This window comes from Lepus europaeus, chromosome 9 (genome assembly GCF_033115175.1).
Source record: "Lepus europaeus isolate LE1 chromosome 9, mLepTim1.pri, whole genome shotgun sequence".
Taxonomy (NCBI): Eukaryota; Metazoa; Chordata; class Mammalia; order Lagomorpha; family Leporidae; genus Lepus; species Lepus europaeus.
The window spans coordinates 117569997-117589861 of NC_084835.1; the positions used below are offsets into that span (position 1 = coordinate 117569997).

The window sequence follows — 19865 nt, forward strand, 5'->3', positions numbered from 1 at the left end:
GCTCCAAAGTGACTGTGGTTGTCCTGTAGGGCAAGAAATGCCCTTTGTGAGGGAAACCCATGGGAGCAGCTGAGGGTTCAGAGGGAACCACAGTTCTGGGAAATGTTCTTCTGATGGTGCCACAACACATTTACTCCTTGTATTCTTTAAAAACCAGACTTTGAAATATGAGGGGATCTTTAACACGTTCTTAGAAAATGTGTATTATGAATAAACCAATGCATCTATTTCAAAGATTTTGAAAAATTTTTTTTTTTTGCACTAAGACTCATCTTTTAATTCTATTTTCTACAAACATTTTGAAGGATCTCATGTAACGACTCTCTCCCTAAACTGTTCCTCTGAACCCATCTTGCTGACACATGATTTATGGCACTGTTGAGAGATGCCTACCTACCACCCAGCCTGGGCCAGCAAGATTAAATGCTTCCAGGAACAGGGTCAAGGCCAGAGCTCCTCCTGCTGGAGGAAAACATGAAGGAATATGAAATGATTTTGCCAACTCTTTTTCTTGTATTTGTTTTTCATGAATTCAGACAGAGATATTTGGAACTAAATTAAAACTTTCAAAATACCCAAGGAGTTAATATATAGCAAAATACACCAAATAAACGAAAAAGCAAACAAAAATTGAGAAATTTTGAGACCAATTTAGTAGATCAATGTGGATTTTTCCAATGTGAAAGAAATCATATAAGTTGAAATTTTGTCCTAGTCTTTTTTGCCCTTTATAAAATAATAAATCATATAATTGGATCCAATAGTCACTTTTCTGCCTTCATTATTAGACTGTTTTTAGACATGAAGGGCTTTACTCACCATCCCTGGTTTGTTTGTGGACATCCAGCAAGACTGCAGACCCGGGGTTGCAAGGTGTGCTGTCGTCACAGCCTCTGGCTCTCTCCCTCTGCTCAGGGTGGAAATGTGCTGGCCTCATCCTTTAAGCTGCTCAGGACCTGCCACCAGCACCTCTTGTAGAATGCAACTGCTGGGATGCCCAGCAGTGTTTTGTTTAAAGATTCATTGTTTTGGAAGGCAGAGTGACAGGGAAGGGTTAGGGGGAGACAGAGATACACAGTGAGAGAGCGAAAGAGAGAGAGAGAGAGAGAGAGAGAGAGAGAGAGAGAGAGATATCTTACATCTGCTCATTCACTCCCCAAATGGCCACAATAGCCCACACTGGGCCAGCCTGAAGCCAGGAATCAGGAACTCCATCCAGATCTCCCACATGGGTGCAGGGGCCCCAGCACTTGGGCCATCTTCTGCTGCCTTCCTATGTATATTAGCAGGGAGCTGGATCAGAGGTGGAGCAGCCGGGGCTCAAACCAGCATCCCAAGCAGCCACTTATTGCCACAACACTGGGAGTACCCAGCAGTATTTCAAGAGGGCTTGAGTGAATGAATTTATGACACTGAGGAGGCCAGAATGTACTAGAATGCTGGATGTGGCTGTGGCTGTGCAGGAAAAACATTAAAAAAATTGAAACTATAAACAAGAATCACTCATTCATAGCTTTGCCTACCTATGGGCCTTGCATGGTTGGAGGAAATAGCAAGTTGTGTTTCATATGCCAGATTTTCTCACAAAGGAAAAAGCTGAAGATAATTTGGTTTTGTTCTTAGAAAAGTAACAATGTGACCAGTCAAGACTGATTAATTTAATCTTTTCCTATCCATTCTTTTAAAGTGAAAACTCCTTCTCATGTTAGTGGGAGAAAACCCACTTCATAAATTGGAGGGTTAGAGCAGTTTGCTTTGAAAATATGATTCCCAGTTAACACATGGGGATATTCTGAACAATTTAACCCTTAAACTTTATCCCAATGAACTTACAGAGAGTTCTTGGATGGTAATAAGAACATACCAATGAATTAAGATTTCTTAGCCTGTCTTGGAAAATTTCATTTTTAACAAACACAGTTCAGCATATCTGTTATTAGCATAGAAACACTGCCAGTCTTTCTTGTTTTTAAAGACTTATTTACTTGAAAGGCAGAGTTACACACACACACACACACACAGAGCGAGTGAGTGAGTACAAGAGAGAAATCTACCTGTTGGTTCATTCCTCAAATGGCTGCTACAGCAAGTGCTAGAGCAGGCCGAAGTCAGGAGCCAGGACCTGGAATTGGGAGCCAGGGGCTCCCATGTGAGTGCAGGGACCCAAACACTTGTGCTACCTGATGCTGCTTTCTCAGGTGCGTTAGCAGGAAGCTGGATTGGCAGTGGAGCAGCCAGGACTCAAACCAGTGCCCATGGGGATGCCAGATTGCAGGTGGCAGCTTAACCCATTGGGCCACAATGCCAGCCCCACCAGGCTCTTTTTTTTTTTTTTTTTTTAGAAGAAAGGCTATCATTTACTAAAGTTCAATGTTTTATCTGAAGATTGCACACTGTATCTCCACCAGCATTGGTGCATTGCCAGGTCAGTAAACGCCAGGCAGAACCACGAAGGGGATGCAGCAGCCAAGAGCTGCGAGGCCGTCTCCCTTCGGCGGGGCTGGGGAACGCCTCTGGCAGTGTCCTCAGGATGAAGTGCCGCACACCACGCTCTCCGGTGGTGTTGGCTTTATGCCAGCTCCTGTGTTGTGAGGGAGCAAAGCTGCGTCATTTCACAGGTGAGGCACGTGAGCAGTGTGCAAACATGTGGAGTTTACATGAAGGCTTCATGGATCTTGGTTTCTTCTTCATAGCATTATGGTGAGGCTTTTTGTACTTTTGTGTTTTAAGATTTATTTTGAGTGAAAGGCAGAGTAACTGAGAGAAAGAGAGACAGAGTCACATCCACTAGTTTGCTCTCCAAATGCCTGTAACTGCTGGGGCTGGGCCAGGCGGAAGCCAGGAGCGAGGAATTCCATCTGGGTCTCCTACATGGGTGTCAGGGGCCCCCACACTTGAGCTGTCATATGCTACCTTTCAGCTGCACTAACAGGAATCTGGTTTTGAAACGGTAGCTGAGACTCAAACCCGCGCTGCAGTATGGGACGTGGGTGTCCCAGGTGGCGGCTTGCCTCGTGTGCTGCACACCGGTGTGCTGTCACACTCCACGGCTCTGTGTCTGCAGGATGTACATGATGTGCAGTGCTCGTCACTGCTGGGACCAGGGCAGCGTCAGGCTCTGTGAGTGCCAGCATCACCCTGGGCGTCCATCACGGCCCCCTCTCTGTGTCTGGGCTGTGCTAAATCACGGTGAATTGGTGGTGATGCTGATCTCGCCTGGAGTGTTTTTATAGCACCATGCACCCGTGAGGAAGGTCATGATCTGGCGAGGTTTGATTTTATCTACACGACTGCGATAAAAAGTGTACTTTAGTTTCTGGTGTTGCCCTTCCCTAGGAGTGTGCGGTTAGAGCACATCCACTTCTTGTGGAGGTGATGGTCTCCGTCTGAAAACAGCCAAGGCGGTTTCTGTTGGCACTTGGTCCGGGGCTGCCGTTGTGTCATTTGTTGGCAGCGTGCCAAGACTGAAGGTCCACAGAGGCTGCCCAGGCTGAGAGCTGTGCAAGCAGCCTGCTTCTTGTGGACCTGGCCAAGCCTCCTGCTTGTCAAGGCCAAGGGTACCTTCTGATCAAGTAAAATAAGATCAGCAAAAGGTCCGATGTGCTCCCGAAGTGTTGTAGTCTTTACTGGCTTTGACATGTGGCCTGGATTTTGATATTCTGCTCTGCTGATAATTTGCTCGAGCTAATGAGGTGAGAGCTGTTAGCAGCAGGTCCACGGTGGCACCTGGGCTGCGAGGGACGGAGCTGTCAGTGGTGAAAAGGGTGAGCACCACCACAGCAGCAGTGGCTGGCTCGCACTCTGTCCGCTCCTGACGGCTTTCACAGGGTAGAGTCACACACCACGCTTTGCATCAGTTTGGCCTCTCTCCACACCATGGGGAAAGTCGCAGGTCTTTGGATTGGCAACTGAGATGGCAGGCACTGCTGTGGGGAGGAGTGGGGGCGGAGCTTTCTGTGTGTCGATAACCAAATACGCAAGGCTGAGGGACTTAGCAGCACAGTTTTGGTCCAAGCCCTAACCTGGTGTCTCAAGAAAAATGTTAACCCATTGCGGAGGGTGGAGCCCCCATGGCTCTATGACCTCCTACAGGTTCTGCTTGGGGGCGACAAACCATAAGCAAACCACAGCCAGCAGCTGCATTGTGGGCCAGCCACCCAGAGGTGCCATGCAGGTGCAGTTGGATCTCATCATCTCTCTTCCCCTCTGGCAGCCCCATGCATGTCAGCGTCTTTCCCAATCCTCTTCTCTAAATAGGGGTGTGTTAATAGGGGTGGTTAAATAGAGGCTGCCCACTGCCCCGACTTCTGCCCCCAGCTCTTCCTGAAACACTGGCTGGGGGAGATGAGCAAAGTTTCTGATTGACTCACTTTCTCTTGGCTTCTATTGAGAAGCCCAGAGGGCCCTGTGTGGACCCCGGAGCAAGGCACGTGGGGCTGGGCTCAAGGGCAAGAACAGAGTCCTGAGATTGAGCAGTGGGCCAGACTGGGATTAGTGGAGGGCACAGTTTATAGGCATAGGTTTGTATTTTGCAGGTGGGTAAGTGACAAGAATGGTGAGTTGATTCTTAAAATATTTTTGGGGACTGATCCAGCTATGCATAGGACTAATTACTGGTGTTAGTGTTAGAAGATACCATGCATACTCTAGATGGAATTGCCATATTCCTATTTTCTGATATTACTGGGGCCAAATCCTCCATAAAGAAGACCTTTTATTTTTCTAATTACAAAAGGAATATTTGATTGTTAATGAGTACTTGAAAATACAGGTAAATATAGCAAAGAAAACAAAAATCACCCACCCTTCCATAAAAGAGAGGTAACCATGGTTAATATTAGGCAATGTTGTCTTCTAATATTTTTGAAATGTGTGCACATGTAATCGTGTTATCCCACATTTGGAAATGTTAGGCCTTGATTTTCATTAGCAATTTCATCGAGACAGGATACATACACCATGGTGTGGTACAATCCTTTTAGTAAAAGCATGAACTTGTGCAGCTGTCGCAACAATCCAGTGTGGGAACCTCTTGCCCATTTTCACACCTGCTGAGTCCCAGGCGGCCAATGCTGTGCTTTCAGTTCTCTGTGAGTTTGGCATTTTCGGGGGACATTTCTGCTAATCTCTGTATGGCCTTCTGTGCCTGGCTCCAGGCTTTGGGCACACGTCCTGCAGCTCCACTGTGCTATAGCCACTGGTCTATTCATCCTCACTGCAGAATAGTATTCCACTGTACAGGTGTGTCATGTTTTGGTTTTGCTTTTCCCTGTTTTTTTTATGAACATTGTTGCTGTCAAAATTTGCACACGTGTTTATTTGGATGAAAGTTTTTATTTTCTATTGGGTAGAGCCCTACAAGTTTAATTGTCAAGTTGTATAGTAAACAAGTAAACACTTGCTAATGTCTGTCTCTGTGACATGAGTCACTCCAGGGCTGCAGTGGGTCTTTTCATGTGCTTATCAACCATCTCCAGGTATTTAGTGAAATCCCTGTTCAAATCTTTTTCCCACTTAACAAGTTGAATTGTCTTATTGAATTGCATGGGTTCATTATCTATTGTAGACGCAATTCTTTCATTAGGTATGTAATTTTAAATTGTCCTTTTACCACTTTGTGGCTTGTATTTTCATTTTCTTAATGCTATACTTTGAAGTATAAAAGTCTTTAATTTCGATGAAGTACGATTAATTTTTTTATCTGTTACGGATCATACTTTTGGAGTTGCATCTAAGGACTTTTTGTCTGTTCCAGGATTACTACAATTTTCTCTTGTTTTCTTTTAGAAATTTCATGGTTTTAGCTCCTATAGTAAGCTGCATAATTCATTTTGAATTATTGCGTATGGTTGTGGAAAGGGTCTGTGTTCCTTTGTATTGCTTGTGGCTGCCCAATTACCCCAGTGCCATTTGTTGAAAGACTTTGGCACCTTCATCAAAAATCAATGTCCATTAATACAAAGGATTATTTCTGGACTTTCCATTTTAGTCCATTGATTGAGGTTCCTATATTGATGCTGGGAACAACTGCTTTTATTTTCTATGACTTTATAGTCATCATAGAATTGGGTAGTGTGTCCTCTCTAGTCTTCCTTCCTTTACAAAATTGTTTTGGATATTTTAGGTTATTTGATAATAAAAATATTTTTATTTGAAAATAAAAATATTATTAGCTTATCAAGTTCTACAACAAAGCTTGCTTTAACTTTGATAAAGGATTTCATTGAATTTAGTTAGTTAGTTATTAGAGCATTTTCTTATGATTTTGTACTTCTTATACTCTTACATAGATTAAAAATTTTTTGTCATGTACTTGAGAGAGTGAAAGAGAGATAAAGATAAGAGATAAAGAGAGAAAGAGAAGGGGACGAGAGAGGGAGAGAGTGAGAGCAAGTGAGTGAGAGAGTTATCTTGCATCTGCTGGTTTACTTCCCAGAGGCCCACCACAGCCAGGGTTAGGCCAAGACAAAACCCGAGTCTCCCATTTGGGTGCCAGGGGCCCAAGTACTTTTGCCACCGTCTGTTGCTGCCCAGGAGAATTAGCTGGGAACTGGTTCAGAAGCTGAGTAGCCTGGACTTGAACTGGTGCTCTGACATGGGATGTCAATGTTGCAAGCAGCCGCTAAACCCACTGTGCCACAATATATGCTGCTAATTCTGATGTTTTGGACTGGGGTGGTTTTGGGGGATTTCTGGTGTGAAGGGGGGAATTGGGATAGATTACTTTTCAGTTTCCCTTTTTGTTTCAGAATCCTCTCAATATTTTCATCACGACACAAGACATTTGAAGAAGAGATCTTTGCAATTGGAAAACCTTGGCGACTGAGTTTGTCAGTGGTTAAAACCTTCTTGAACCTCTCTAGCGGATGCACAGGTAACCTGGACGGGGCTGGGCTGCCGAGGAAGCCTGTGGGCTGTGATTGCATTGATGCATCGGGTGGTACTGAGGCAGTGGCTTCCTAGACCATCGGGAGTGTAGGGTGCCAACAGGACTCTCAGGATGATGCAGGCGGATGCTGCTTCACTTGGCGGGCTGGGTGGGCACCGCTTGCCGTCAGGAACAATGCATCCGCCAGACTCAGGGAGGAAGAACATTCCTGCCATTTCCTGACAGCCAGCTCTGTCGGAGGCAGTGCACAGCTAGGTGCTGATGGGATGCCGCACACAGAGCACAAGAATTGACTCAGGGCTTCTTCCGGATCAAATGGTACATGGTGGGGTTTATGGCCCTCATTTCTGATGTTGTAAGGTTAGAGGCAGTGACCTTGGAAGAGTTTACACTCAATTTAATTTTTATTGTTTCATGAAATGGGAATTGTTTTCTGCCAGTCAATAAAGCAGCGGGCAGCCTGCTGTATAATGGATGTGAGCAGACTATTACTGTTTGTTATAGCCACTTAACTGCAGGGCGGTCTTATTAGTGGGGATTTTGGAGCTACAGGACTCTTACCAGCCTGAGGGCTGATTCTTTATCCATGTCAGCATTAATATTGTTAACATTTAACAGGGTATGGCCACTTCAGAAGGAAGGGAAAATTCAAAGTCTCTAAAGTTTAAAATACACCAAAAAGAAAAGATACCAAGAGAGTTAGGGGTCTGAGCCATGAAAAGCATCCATGGGAACTAGTCTGAAATGACAACCAACCAATCAGATCTTCCAGGAAATCATGGCAGCCCCTACTTAGTGGGCAATGGAAACATTATTGAAGAGCTCAGTGAGCTCAGAGAGCAGAAATGCAATGCTGACAGCAAAAGTCAAGATTAGTTTAGGGATAGAAGAATGATCAATCGTTTTCCCTGTATGCTTTGATAAAAATACAAAACATCCTAAATATTCCCAGTTACCTGTCCACACTGAGCAGAAGCCCTATTGATGTTCACACAAAAGAGCAGCTCTTCTATGGGACTAACTTGGCATTGGAGGGCCATACAAACTCATTGCACTCACTCCTGTGATGTAACCGTGAACTTCGTATTCTTGATCAAGGGCCAACCAAATGCAGAGGCCATAGCCTCAGAAGGGATGAGAAGAAGGTGACAGTCCCAGCTCATGTTGAGTAGAGGCTTCAGAAAATTCAGAAGCATAGCTTCCTTGAAGATGGTGCATAACAGAAGTCTGCTGATGGTTATAGACCAGTGTGTGTATATGAGAGACAGGAAGAGCCTGTACTTGTTCTTTAGGACTGTTTTCAAGTTGGGTTTGTGTTGAGGTTGATTTGTTTGTGAGAGGATTCGTTCTGAGAGGAGGAGCGTGGTGGGGGCAAGAGGCATGGAGTCACCACAAGGACTCCGGGAGCCGGGTGAAAGCGGGCCTGAGGCAAGCAGCCCACAGACTCGTTTATTTCAGTTGGTATAGCAGCTTATATAGCCAAGACCAGCCAATCCGGTCAAGGGGCAGTCTATGCCCCAACCAATCACAGCCTGTTGCCAGGCAGTTTCCAAAGCCATCCAATCACAGCCTGTTGCCAGTCAGGCGCTTGTTGCCAGGCAGTTTCTGAAACCATCCAATCACAGCCGTCAGGCTCTGTTGTCATGTAGTTTCCTTTGTTGTCATGTGGTTTTCGAAGCCATCCAATCACGGCCTGTTGCCAGGCAGTTTCTGTTGTCAGCGGCCATCTTGGCGTGATCTTTTCACCTCAGTGGCCATCTTGGCATGAACTTTTCACCTCAGCAGTCATCTTGATATGACCTTTTCACCTCATTCCTCCACAGGTTTGGACTAGTGAAGGTTACTATAATGGATCCTTCTGTTTTTGTGCTTCCTTACCATTTAAAACAGAGTAACACGAAGCATCTTTGTGATGAGTCTGAGTGACCAGGCCAGTCACTATTGATGGCCATGGAAGATCCAGTGCTAGGTCCCCTACATAAACTTCCATGCCTTTCCTGCTCTAGCTGTCTTCCTTCCTGTCCTTCCCAGCCTCCTTACCTTACTCTACTTTCTGTTATTTTTTTTTTTACATAGTACTTACCACCTTCTGGTATGCTATATAATTTATTTAATTGAGTTTATTGTTCTTTTATTTTTACTAATATCAAGAGGACAGATTTCATGTATTCATAGATTCAATTCTAAGAGCATAATAACACTTCCTTCCCTCCTCCCCTTCTCCTTCCTTCCTTTTTCTTTTTTAATTTTTGCAGTAACGTATATTTAACTTACTTTATAATTACAGGATTAATGCTATGCTGAATAAAGAGTTCAATAAATAGTAAGTAGAAAGACCACTGTTCATCAGGAGTATTGACAAGGGCTGTAAACAATAATCAATCCCCAAGAGGTCAACTTCACTCATATGCACATACAGTCATCAGTTGATGAACATTGTGGTTGATTCCATAACTTAGCTATTATGCATTGAGCTGTTGTAAATATGGTGGTACAAATAACTGTTTCATATGCTTATTTAATTTCACTGGAGTAAATTCCCAGGAGTGCAATGGCTGGGTCATATGGTAGATCTATTTTTAGATTTCTGAGGAATCTCCATACTGTCTTCCATAATGGTTGTAGTAGTTTACATTCCCATCAACAGTGTATTATGTTGCTTTTTTCTCTGCATCATCACCAGCATTTGTTATTTTTGATTTTTGGATGATAGCCATTCTAACTGGGATGAGGAGATACCTCATTGTGGTTTTGGTTTGCATTTCCTGCTGGCTAATGATCTAGCATTTTTTCATGTGTCTGTTGGCCATTTGTATTTGATAAATGCGTTTTCATATCCTTTGCCCATTTCTTAACTGGATTGATGGTTTTGTTGGTGAGTTTCCTGAGGTCCTTATATATTATAGATATTAATCCTTTTTCAGATGTATAATTTGCAAGTATTTTCTCCCATTCTGTTGGTTGCCTCTTCACTTTCTTGAGTTTCCTTTGCTGCACAGGAGCTTCTTATTTTGTTGTAATGCCATTTATCTATTTTTTTTATTGCCTGTTGTCCTGGGATCTTTTCTAAGAAGTGTTTGCCTATGCCAGTGTATTAAAGCAGTTCACCTGTGTTTTTTTCTAGTAATTTGATGGCTTAAGGTCTCAGGCTTCAGGTCTCTTTGTTCACTGGGAGTTGATTTTTGTATGAGGTGTAAGGTAGGGGTCTTGTTTCATGCTTCTGCCTGCAGAGAACCAATTTTTCCAACATGATTTGTTAAGAGAGACTGTCCTTTCTCCAGGGATTGATTTTAGCTCATTTGTCAAAGTTTAGTTGGTTGTAGAATTGTGGATTAATTTCTGGGGTTTCTATTCTGTTCCATTGGTCCACACATGTATTTTGCTTCAGTACCAAGGCAGTTGATTATAACATCTTTTGTAGTAAGTCATATGTCTTGAAATCTGGCATTGTGATGCTTCTGACTTTTTTTCTTTTTTCCCCAAAGAAACCTTTATTTAAGGAATACAAACTTCATGCATTTTATAAGTACAACTTTAGGAATATACTGATTCTTCCCATCATATCTGCCTTCCAATCCACACTCCCACCCCTCCTCTTCCTCTCTCTCTCATCCCCAGTCCCATTCTCCACTAAGATCCATTTTCTTTCTTTTTTTAAAGATTTATTTTATTTATTTGAAAGAGCTACAGAGAGAGGGAGAGGGAGAGGGAGAGGGAGAGGGAGAGAGAGAGAGAGAGAGAGAGAGGTCTGCCATCTGCTGGTTCACTCTCTGGATGGCTGCAACAGCTGGAGCTGCGCCGATCAGGAGCCAGGAGCCAGGAGCTTCTTCTGGGTCTCCCACATTGGTACAGGGGCCCAAGCACTTTGGCCATCTTCTACTGCTTCGCAGGCCATAGCAGAGAGCTGATCCATTTTCAATTAACTTTATACACAGAAGACAAACTCTATACTAAGTAAAGAGTTCAGCAATTTGCACACAAAAAATTACTGTTCCTCAACAGTTGAGACAAGGGCTGTTGAAAGTCATTGCATCTTGAAGTTAATTTCCTTTCTTCTTTTTTTTAGAAGCTTAATTAACTTTAAAGAAGCACCCAAGAATGATACATTTTTTTTTCTTTTGACAGGCAGAGTGGATAGTGAGAGAGAGAGAGACAGAGAGAAAGATTTTCCTTTTCCACTGGTTCACCCTCCAATGGCCACTGCAGCCGGCGCGCTGCGGCTGGCACATCGCGCTGATCCAAAGCCAGGAGCCAGGTGCTTCTCCTGGTCTCCAATGCGGGTGCAGAGCCCAAGGAATTGGGCCATCCTCCACTGCCTTCCTGGGCCATAGCAGAGAGCTGGCCTGGAAGAGGGGCAATCGGGATAGAATCTGGCGCCCCAACCAGGACTAGAACCTGGTGTGCTGGTGCCACAAGGCGGAGGATTAGCCTGTTGAGCCATGGCGCCGGCCAGAATGATACATTTTTTTGGAGCACTTAGATATAATTATAATACAACCCTTTAAGGACAGAGGTCCTGCATGGGAAGTTAGTGCACAGTGACTCCTGTTGTTAATTTAACAATTAACATTCTTATTATGTATGACATCAGTAATTACCCAAGGCTCTTGACATGAGCTGCCAAGGCTATGGAAAGCTGTTTGAATTCACAAGCTCCATCAGTAGTTAGACAAGGCCATAAGCAAAGTGGAAGTTCTCTTCCTCCTTCAGAGTACCTCCTTCTCTGATGACCACTTCTTTCCACTGAGGTCTCATCCACCGAGGTGTTTCATGTAGGACATTTTTTTTTCAATAGTATCTTGGCTTTCCATGGCTGAAATGCTCTCATGGGCTTATCAGAATCAACCTTAAGGGCTGATTCTGAAGTCAGAGTGCTATTTAAAGCGATTGTCATTCTATGAGTCTGCTGTGTGAACCGCTTCCTTGTTGGAGCATTCACTCCTTTTTAATTCTATTATTATTATTAACAGACAATCATATCCATATGATCACTATAACACTTAAGATGGTATTTTTACTACCCAGCTTAAGGGCCCCATGGCAAGGTTTTAAACTGTACCCTTAGAAGTAAGTCCATAGGAATGTATGTGGAACTTCACAGCTTTATGGTTACAAACTTCATACACTTCATAATTACAACTTTAGGAACATGGAGATTTTTCCCAGCATACCCACCTTCCCACCTATACTCCCACCCCTCTTTCTCTTCCTTCTCTTATTCCCACTCTTGTTTTTACTGAGATCTATTTGCAATTGACTTTATAAACAAATGTTTAACTCTATGTTAAGTAAAGAGTTAAACAAATAGTATGAAAAAAAAAAAAACTGTTCCTCAACAGTCAAGTCAAGGGCTATTCAAGTCATTGCTTCTCAAAGTGTCAATTTAACTTCTACAGATTGCCTTTTAGGTGCTCTATTAGTTCTCACAGATCAGGGGAAACATATGGTATTTTTCCCTTTGGAACTGGCTTCTTTTTTAAAGATCTATCTATCTATCTATCTATCTATTTACTTATTTATTTAAAAGTCAGAGGTACACAGAGAGAGATGGAGAGTCAGAGAGAGAGAGAGGTCTTCCATCTGCTGGTTCACTCCCCAAATGGCTACAATCATTGGAGCTGTGTTGATCCAAAGCCAGGATCTAGGAGCTTCTTCTGGGTTTCCCACATGGGTGCAGGGGCCCAAGGATTTGGGCCATTTTCTACTGCTTTATCAGGCTACAGCAGAGAGCTGAATCAGAAGTGGAGCAGCTAGGAGTCACACGGTGCCCATGTGGGATGCCAGCACTGTAGATGGCAGCTTTACCTGGTACGCCACAGTGCCAGCCCTGGAACTGACCTATTTCACTAAGTATGATGTTTTCCAGATTCATCCATTTTGTTGTAAATGAACAGATTTCCTTTTTTTGACCACTGTGTGTTCTATGATGTACTTATCCCATAATTTCTTTATTCAGTCTTCAGCTGATGAGCATTTGGGTTAATTCCATGTCTTAGTTATTGTAATTGAGCTGCTATAAATATATGGATGCAGATAATTCTTTCATATGCTGATTTCATTTCCTTGGGTCAATTCCCAGGAGTGGGATGGCTGGGTCATTTGGTAAGTCTATATTCAGATTTCTGAGGTATCTCCAAACTGATTTCCATAGTGGTTTTATGAGTTTATGTTCCCAACAACAATAGATTAGGGTACCTTTTCCCCCAAATCCTCGCCATTATTTGTTATTTGTTGATTTCTGCCTGAAAGCCATTCTAACTGGGGTGAGGTGGAACCTCATTGTGGTTTTGATTTGCATTTCCCCAACAGCTAGTGATCCTGAGCAATTTTTTATGTGTCTGTTGGCCATTTGGATTTCCTCTTGAAAAATGTCTGTTTGAGTCATTTGCCCATTTCTTCACTGGGTTGTCTGTCTGTTAATGTTGAGTTTCTTGATCTCTTTATATATTTAGGTTATTAATCCTTTGTCAGTTGAATAGTTAGCAAGTAATTTCTCCCATTCTGTTGGTTGCTTCTTTACTTTCTTGACTGATTCTTTTGCAGTGTGGAAGATTCTCAGTTTGATGTAATCCCATTTGTGAATTTTGGCTTTGACTGATTGTGCATCTGAGGTCATTTCCAAGAACTCTTTGCCTGTGCCAATGTAGGGTTTCCCCAATGTTCTCTAATAATTTGATGGCATTGGGTCATAGATTTAGGTCTTTAATCCAATTGATGGAGTTTTGTGTAAGGTGTAAGATAGGAGTCTTGCTTCATACTTCTGCATGTGGAAATCCAGTTTTCCCAGCACCACTTGTTGAAGAGACTGTCCTTGCTTGAGGGATTCATTTTAGCTTCTTGGTCAAATATAAGTTGGTTGTAGGTGCTTGGATTGATTTCTGGTGTTTCTATTCTCTTCCATTGGTCTATCCATCTGTTTTTGTACCAGTACCAGGCTGTTTTGATTGTAACTGCCCTGTAGTATGCCTTGAGATCTGGAATTGTGATGCTTCTGGCTTTGTTTTTGTTGTATAAGATTGCTTTAGCTATTTGTGTTCTCCTGTGTCTCCATATGAATTTCAACATTATTTTTTCTGTATCTGAGAAGAATATCCTTGGTATTTTGATTGGTATTACATGGAAACTGTAAATTGCTTGTGGTAGTATGGACATTTTGATGATATTGATTCTTCCAATTTGTGAACATGGAAGATTTTTCCATTTTTTTGTATCTTCTTTTATTTCTTTCTTTAATGGTTTGTAATTCTCATTGTAGAGATCTTTGACATCCTTGGTTAAATTTATTCAAAGATTTTTTAAAATAGCTATTGTGAATGGGATTGATCTTAGAAGTTCTCTCTCAGCCATGGCATTGTTTTGTATACAAAGATTGTTGATTTTTGTGTATTCATTTTTTTAAACTTTTATTTAATAAATATAAATTTCCAAAGTATAGTTTATGGATTACAATGGCTTTTTCCACCCATAACTTTCCTCCCACCCGCAACCCTCCCATCTCCCACTTCCTCTCCCATTCCATTCGCATCAAGATTCATTTTCAATTATCTTTATATACAGAAGATCAATTTAGTATATATTAAGTTAAGATTTCAACAGTTTGCACCCACACAGAACATAAAATGTAAAATACTGTTTAAGTACTAGTTATAGCATTAATTCACATTGAACAACACATTAAGGACAGAGATCCTACATGGGGAGTAAGTGCACAGTGACTCCTGTTGTTGACTTAACAATTTGACACTCTTGTTTATGGCGTCGGTAATCTCCCTAGGTTCTTGTCATGAGTTGCCAAGGCTATGGAAGCCTTTTGCGTTCGCTGACTCCTATCTTATTTAGACAAGGCCATAATCAAAGTGGAAGTTCTCTACTCCCTTCAGAGAAAGGTACCTCCTCCTTTGATGGCCCATTCTTTCCACTGGGATCTCACTCACAGAGACCTTTCATTTAGATCTTTTTTTTTTTTCCAGGGTGTCTTGGCTTTCCATGCCTAAAATACTCTCATGGGCTCTTCAGCCAGATCCGAATGCCTTAAGGGCTAATTCTGAGGCCAGAGTGTTGTTTAGGACATCTGCCATTCTATGAGTCTGCTGTGTATCCCGCTTCCCATGTTGGATCATTCTCTCCCTTTTTGATTCTATCAGTTAGGATTAGCAGACACTAGTCTTGTTTATGTGATCTCTTTGACTCTTAGATCTATCATTATGATCAGTTGTTAACTGAAATTGATAACTTTGACTAGTGAGTTGGCATTGGTACATGCCACCTTGATGGGATTGGATTGGACTCCCCTGGCACATTTCTATCATTTGGGGCAAGTCAGATTGAGCATGTCCCAAATTGTACATCTCCTCCCTCTCTTATTCCCACTCTTATATTTAACAGAGATCACTTTTCATTTAAATTTAAACACCTAAGAATAATTGTGTGTTAATTACAGAGTTCAACCAATAGTATTAAGTAGGACAAAAAAAAATACTAAAAGGGATAAAGTATTAAGTTGTTCATCAACATTGATGACAAGGGCTGATCAAGTCACTGTTTCTCATAGTGTCCATTTCACTTTAACAGGTTTCGTTTTTGGTGCTCCTGGTACTTTACCAAGCTCTTCTATGAGTTCCAATAGTCTCCTGGTGGAGTCTTTTGGTTCCCATATATAGAGTCATGTCATCTGCAAATAGCGATAGTTTGACTTCTTCCTTCCCAATTTGTATCCCTTTGATTTCTTTTTGTTGCCTAATGGCTCTGGCTAAAACTTGCAGGACTATTGAATAGTGTTGGTGAGTGTGGGCATCCTTTTCTGGTTCCAGATCTTAGTGGAAATGCTTCCAACTTTTTTCCATTAAATAGGATGCTGGCCACGTGTTGTCATAAATTAGCTTGATTGTATTGAGGAATGTTCCTTCTATATCCACTTTGCTTACAGTTTTCATCATGAAAGGATGTTATATTTTATCAAATGCTTTCTGTGCATCTATTGAGATAATCATATGGTTTTTGTTATTCAGTTTGTTAATGTGTGTTTCACATTGATTATTTTCAAATGTTGAACCATCCTTGCATACCAGGGATAAATCCCACTTGGTCCTGGTGAATGATTTTTCTGATTGTTGTTGGATTTGAGTGACTAGTATTTTGCATCTATATTCATCAGGGAAATTGGTCTGTAGTTCTTTTTCTCTGTTTCATCTTTCTCAGGTTTAGAAATTAAGGTGATGTTGGCTTCATAGAAGGAGTTTTGGAGGATTCCTTCCCTTTAAATTTTTTTGAATAGCTTGAGAAGAATTGGAATTAGCTCTTTAAATGTCTGGTAGAATTCAGCAATGAAGCTGTCTGGTCCTGGGCTTTTCTTTGTTGGGTGGGTCTTTATTACTAATTCAATTTCCATCTTGGTTATTGGTCTATTTATGTTTTCTGTGTCTTCATGGCTTAATTTAGGTAGGTTGTATATGTCCAGGAATTGATCCATTTCTTCTAGGTTTCTGGGTTTGTTGGCAAACAGCCATTTGTCATAATTTCTGGTGATTCTTTTTATTTCTGTGGTGTCTGTTGTTATATCTCCTTGTTCATCTCTACTTTTATTGATTTGGGTCTTCCCTCTCCTTTTTTTGGTTAGTGGGCCAAAGGTATATCAATTTTGTTTATTTGTTCACAGCACCAGCTCCTTGTTTTGCTGATCTTTTTGTATTTTTTTGGTTTCAATTTTGTTGATTTTCTCTAATTTTAATTATTTCTTTTCTCCTACTAGTTTTGGGTTTGTTTTGCTCTTGATTTTCTAGATCCTTGAGCTGCATTGCTAGCTCATTTATTTGTTGCCTTTCTAATTTCTTGGCACTAAACAATTTCTTGGCACTAATTGCTATAAACTTTCCCCTTAACATGCTTTTACTCTATCCCATAAATTTTAATATGTTGTATTGTCATCTTCATTTGTTTCTAGAAATTTTTTGATTTCTCTTTTGATTTCTTCTATTACCCACTGTTCATTCATGAGCATGCTGTTCAGTTTCTGTATGTTGTATTCTAGATGTTCCTGAGTTGCTGATTTCTGGCTTCATTGCATTGTGGTCTGAGAAGGTGCATGGTATGACTTTGATTTTTTTTTTTTAATTTGCTGAGACTTGCTTTATGGCCTAGCATGTGGTCAATCCTAGAGAAAGTTCAATGCACTGGTGAGAAAAATGTATGTTCTGTAGCTGTAGGATGAAAAGTTCTGTAGATATCTGTTAGGTCCATTTGGTTATAGTGTCAATTAAATCTGCTCTCTTCCTACTGGGCAGGATCTTCCTTTCTTTTATTCACTGACATATCTCAGACATGAGGAACAATGCCTGGGACTTGACACTCAATACATACTTGATGGAATCAACAAATGCCCAGCAGTAAAGAGAAAGAGAATGCTTAGCTCCTTGGAGAAGTAAAAGTTTAAAACTTCTTACTACTGAAATTAGGCACAAGGGGGTGGTAGTTGCTATAATGACCTACAGATCTCTTGTAAATGTTTTTTTTTTTTTCCTGAACTGATCAAGAGAGAAGCATCTATCCAAACAGTTGTCTTAATAACTCAATCACAATAGTATGGACTGGGAACAAAACGTGAGCAACTCCATAATTTGTTGAACAGACCTGAGGTTTCATTTTTAAAAGAGAATACAGCCATTGAGCGACTATAGAGAGGATCCAGGAAGAAATAACCCACCTGTCCTTTTGAAATATCTTGGTAAAGCCCAAGCACTGTGCTAATTTTAAACTTAGCACTAGTTCTTATTTCCAAAACACTATGTCATAATGAAATTCATTTTTCCAGGTCTATGCTTAAAATTTATAGATTTTAACTAATGAAAAGTAAAAAATGTGGCAAATGCAAAGTAGGTGTAAAAGGGGATGATGTGTCAAATGCTAACAACGCAAGGATTTGTTCTACTAGGAAACTGTGGATCAGAGAGGGCTGGTAATTTCTTCAGAGTCACATAGTTTCTGGCTACTTGTGCTAAGACACTGAGCATCTCTCCTCATTCAATGGTTTTTCCAAAGAAGTTATTGTAATTATAGCTCACCCAATATTCAGATCTCGTTGAATATACAAATTAAAGGGATCCTGAAGATCAACTGAAATGATTTCCTCATTTCACAAGTTAAGACATATCTGAATGTATTCTTCTGGGCTCTCCAGAGGACCAGCATCAATGGGATATGTTCTCTACACACACATAGAAACACATACACACATATACACACGAATGAACTCACTATGCTGTGCACAACAGGTCAGGTGGACTTGGGCAGCTCCAGCCCAGCCCCGATCTGATGGCCTGAGAGTCAGGAGAACTCAGGCTGGGAGATTCCTGTCTGAGCGTGAACCAAAGGCAGGAGGAGACCATTGCTGCAGCTCAGAAACGGGCAGGGAGAGCGAATTTCCTGTTACCCTGCTTTCTGTTTGGTTTAGTCATCGAACAGATTGCATGTGGCTAACCCACATTAAGGAAGGCAGCCTGCTGTACTCCATCTACTGACTCAAACATTGATTTCCTCCAGAAGCTCCCAGTACACCTAAGTATCTGAGGCCTGATGGTCCAGATTCCTGCCTGTCTCTGCTGCCCGGGTTCTGATCCAGGCCCAGTGACATTCTTTCTCTCCTTTCTGTCTGAGCCAATCTGTTTTACAGCCTCAGTATTTAATTTCTGCTAGTTCTCTTGTGCACACGGTCTTGCTTATTCTCTGTGAATACATTGGTTACCTTTGAAGAGTGATTTTGCTGTTGCACATATTAATCTGTTAGGATCTTGCTCTGCCAAGTAATTAAGTAGTTATTCCTTATATTATTTTAATTGCCCATATTTTGTGGATGAGTAAACTTTAGTTCACAAAACTCCAAGTCCTGACTTCTTTTAAAAAAATTTCTTTAGTCTATTTTCATTTGATTTGAAAGACAGCCAGAAACAGGGAAAGGAGAGGGGGGAGAGAGGGAGGGAAGAAGGGAGGGAAGAAGGGAGGAAGAGAGAGAAAGAAATTGAAGCTTCTGTCTGTTGGTTTACACCCCAAATGGCTGCAATAGCCAGGGCTGGTCCAGGCTGATGTCACGGGCAAGCTACTGAATCCAGGCCTCCCATGTGGATGGCAGAGATTCAAGTTCTTACTCTCCAGAACCTGCTGTCTCTCAGGTGTGCATCAGCAGGAAGCTAGATCAGAAGCAGAGGAACTGGGTTCTCAAATCTAATTTTCCCATATGAGATGTGGTTGTACAGGGGGCAGCTTAATTGCCATGTCGGCCGCTTGTTCCTCAAGTCCTGACTTGTAGCTCACAGTCCCAAATTTGAAAGAAATTCTGCTTAATAAGTTGTAGTTTTAGATTTTAAAATACAAGTATAATAAATTTAAAGCTGAAGGATATCAAGAAAGAAAGAAACACACAAAAGGCCATCCCTTCTCATTGCATTCCACACTCCAGATGGAATCTTTAGAAATTTATTGGTCTTCCCAACATCTTCTGTATATTATCAAATACACCAGTTTGTGGATATTTGAGAACTGGACATTGCCTCAGTATCTCCAGTGCATGTATTTGACTTTATTTTTTTTAAAGATTTATTTTATTTATTTGAAAGACAGAGTTACAGAGAGAGGTAGAGACAGAGAGGTCTTCCACCTGCTGGTTCACTCCCCAGATGGCCACAATGGCTGGAGCTGCACTGATCCAAAGCCAGGAGCCAAAAGCCAGGAGCTTCATCCTGGTCTCCCACATGGGTGCAGGGGCCCAAGGACTTGGGCCATTTCCTTCCTTCCTTCCTTCCTTCCTTCCTTCCTTTCTTTCTTTCTTTTTTTCCTTTTTTTTTTTAAATTTATTTGACAGGTAGAGTTATAGACAGTGAGAGAGAGAGAGAGATAAAGGTCTTCCTTCAGTTGGTTCACTCCCCTAATGGCTGCTACGGCTGGCGCTACACCAATCCGAAGCCAGGAGCCAGGTGCTTCTTCCTGG

The 19865-nt window shown here is 41.7% G+C and overlaps 1 long non-coding RNA gene across 2 annotated transcripts in view; it reads left to right on the forward strand.

The window, feature by feature from the left end:
* Positions 1-6758: 6758 nt before the first annotated feature.
* LOC133766649 (uncharacterized) overlaps positions 6759-19865 on the forward strand; it is a 347434-nt gene continuing 334327 nt past the window's right edge. For both annotated transcript variants that reach the window (XR_009866734.1, XR_009866733.1), the window contains exon 1: positions 6759-6874. This is a non-coding gene — a long non-coding RNA (uncharacterized LOC133766649). The remainder of the gene's footprint in view (positions 6875-19865) is intronic.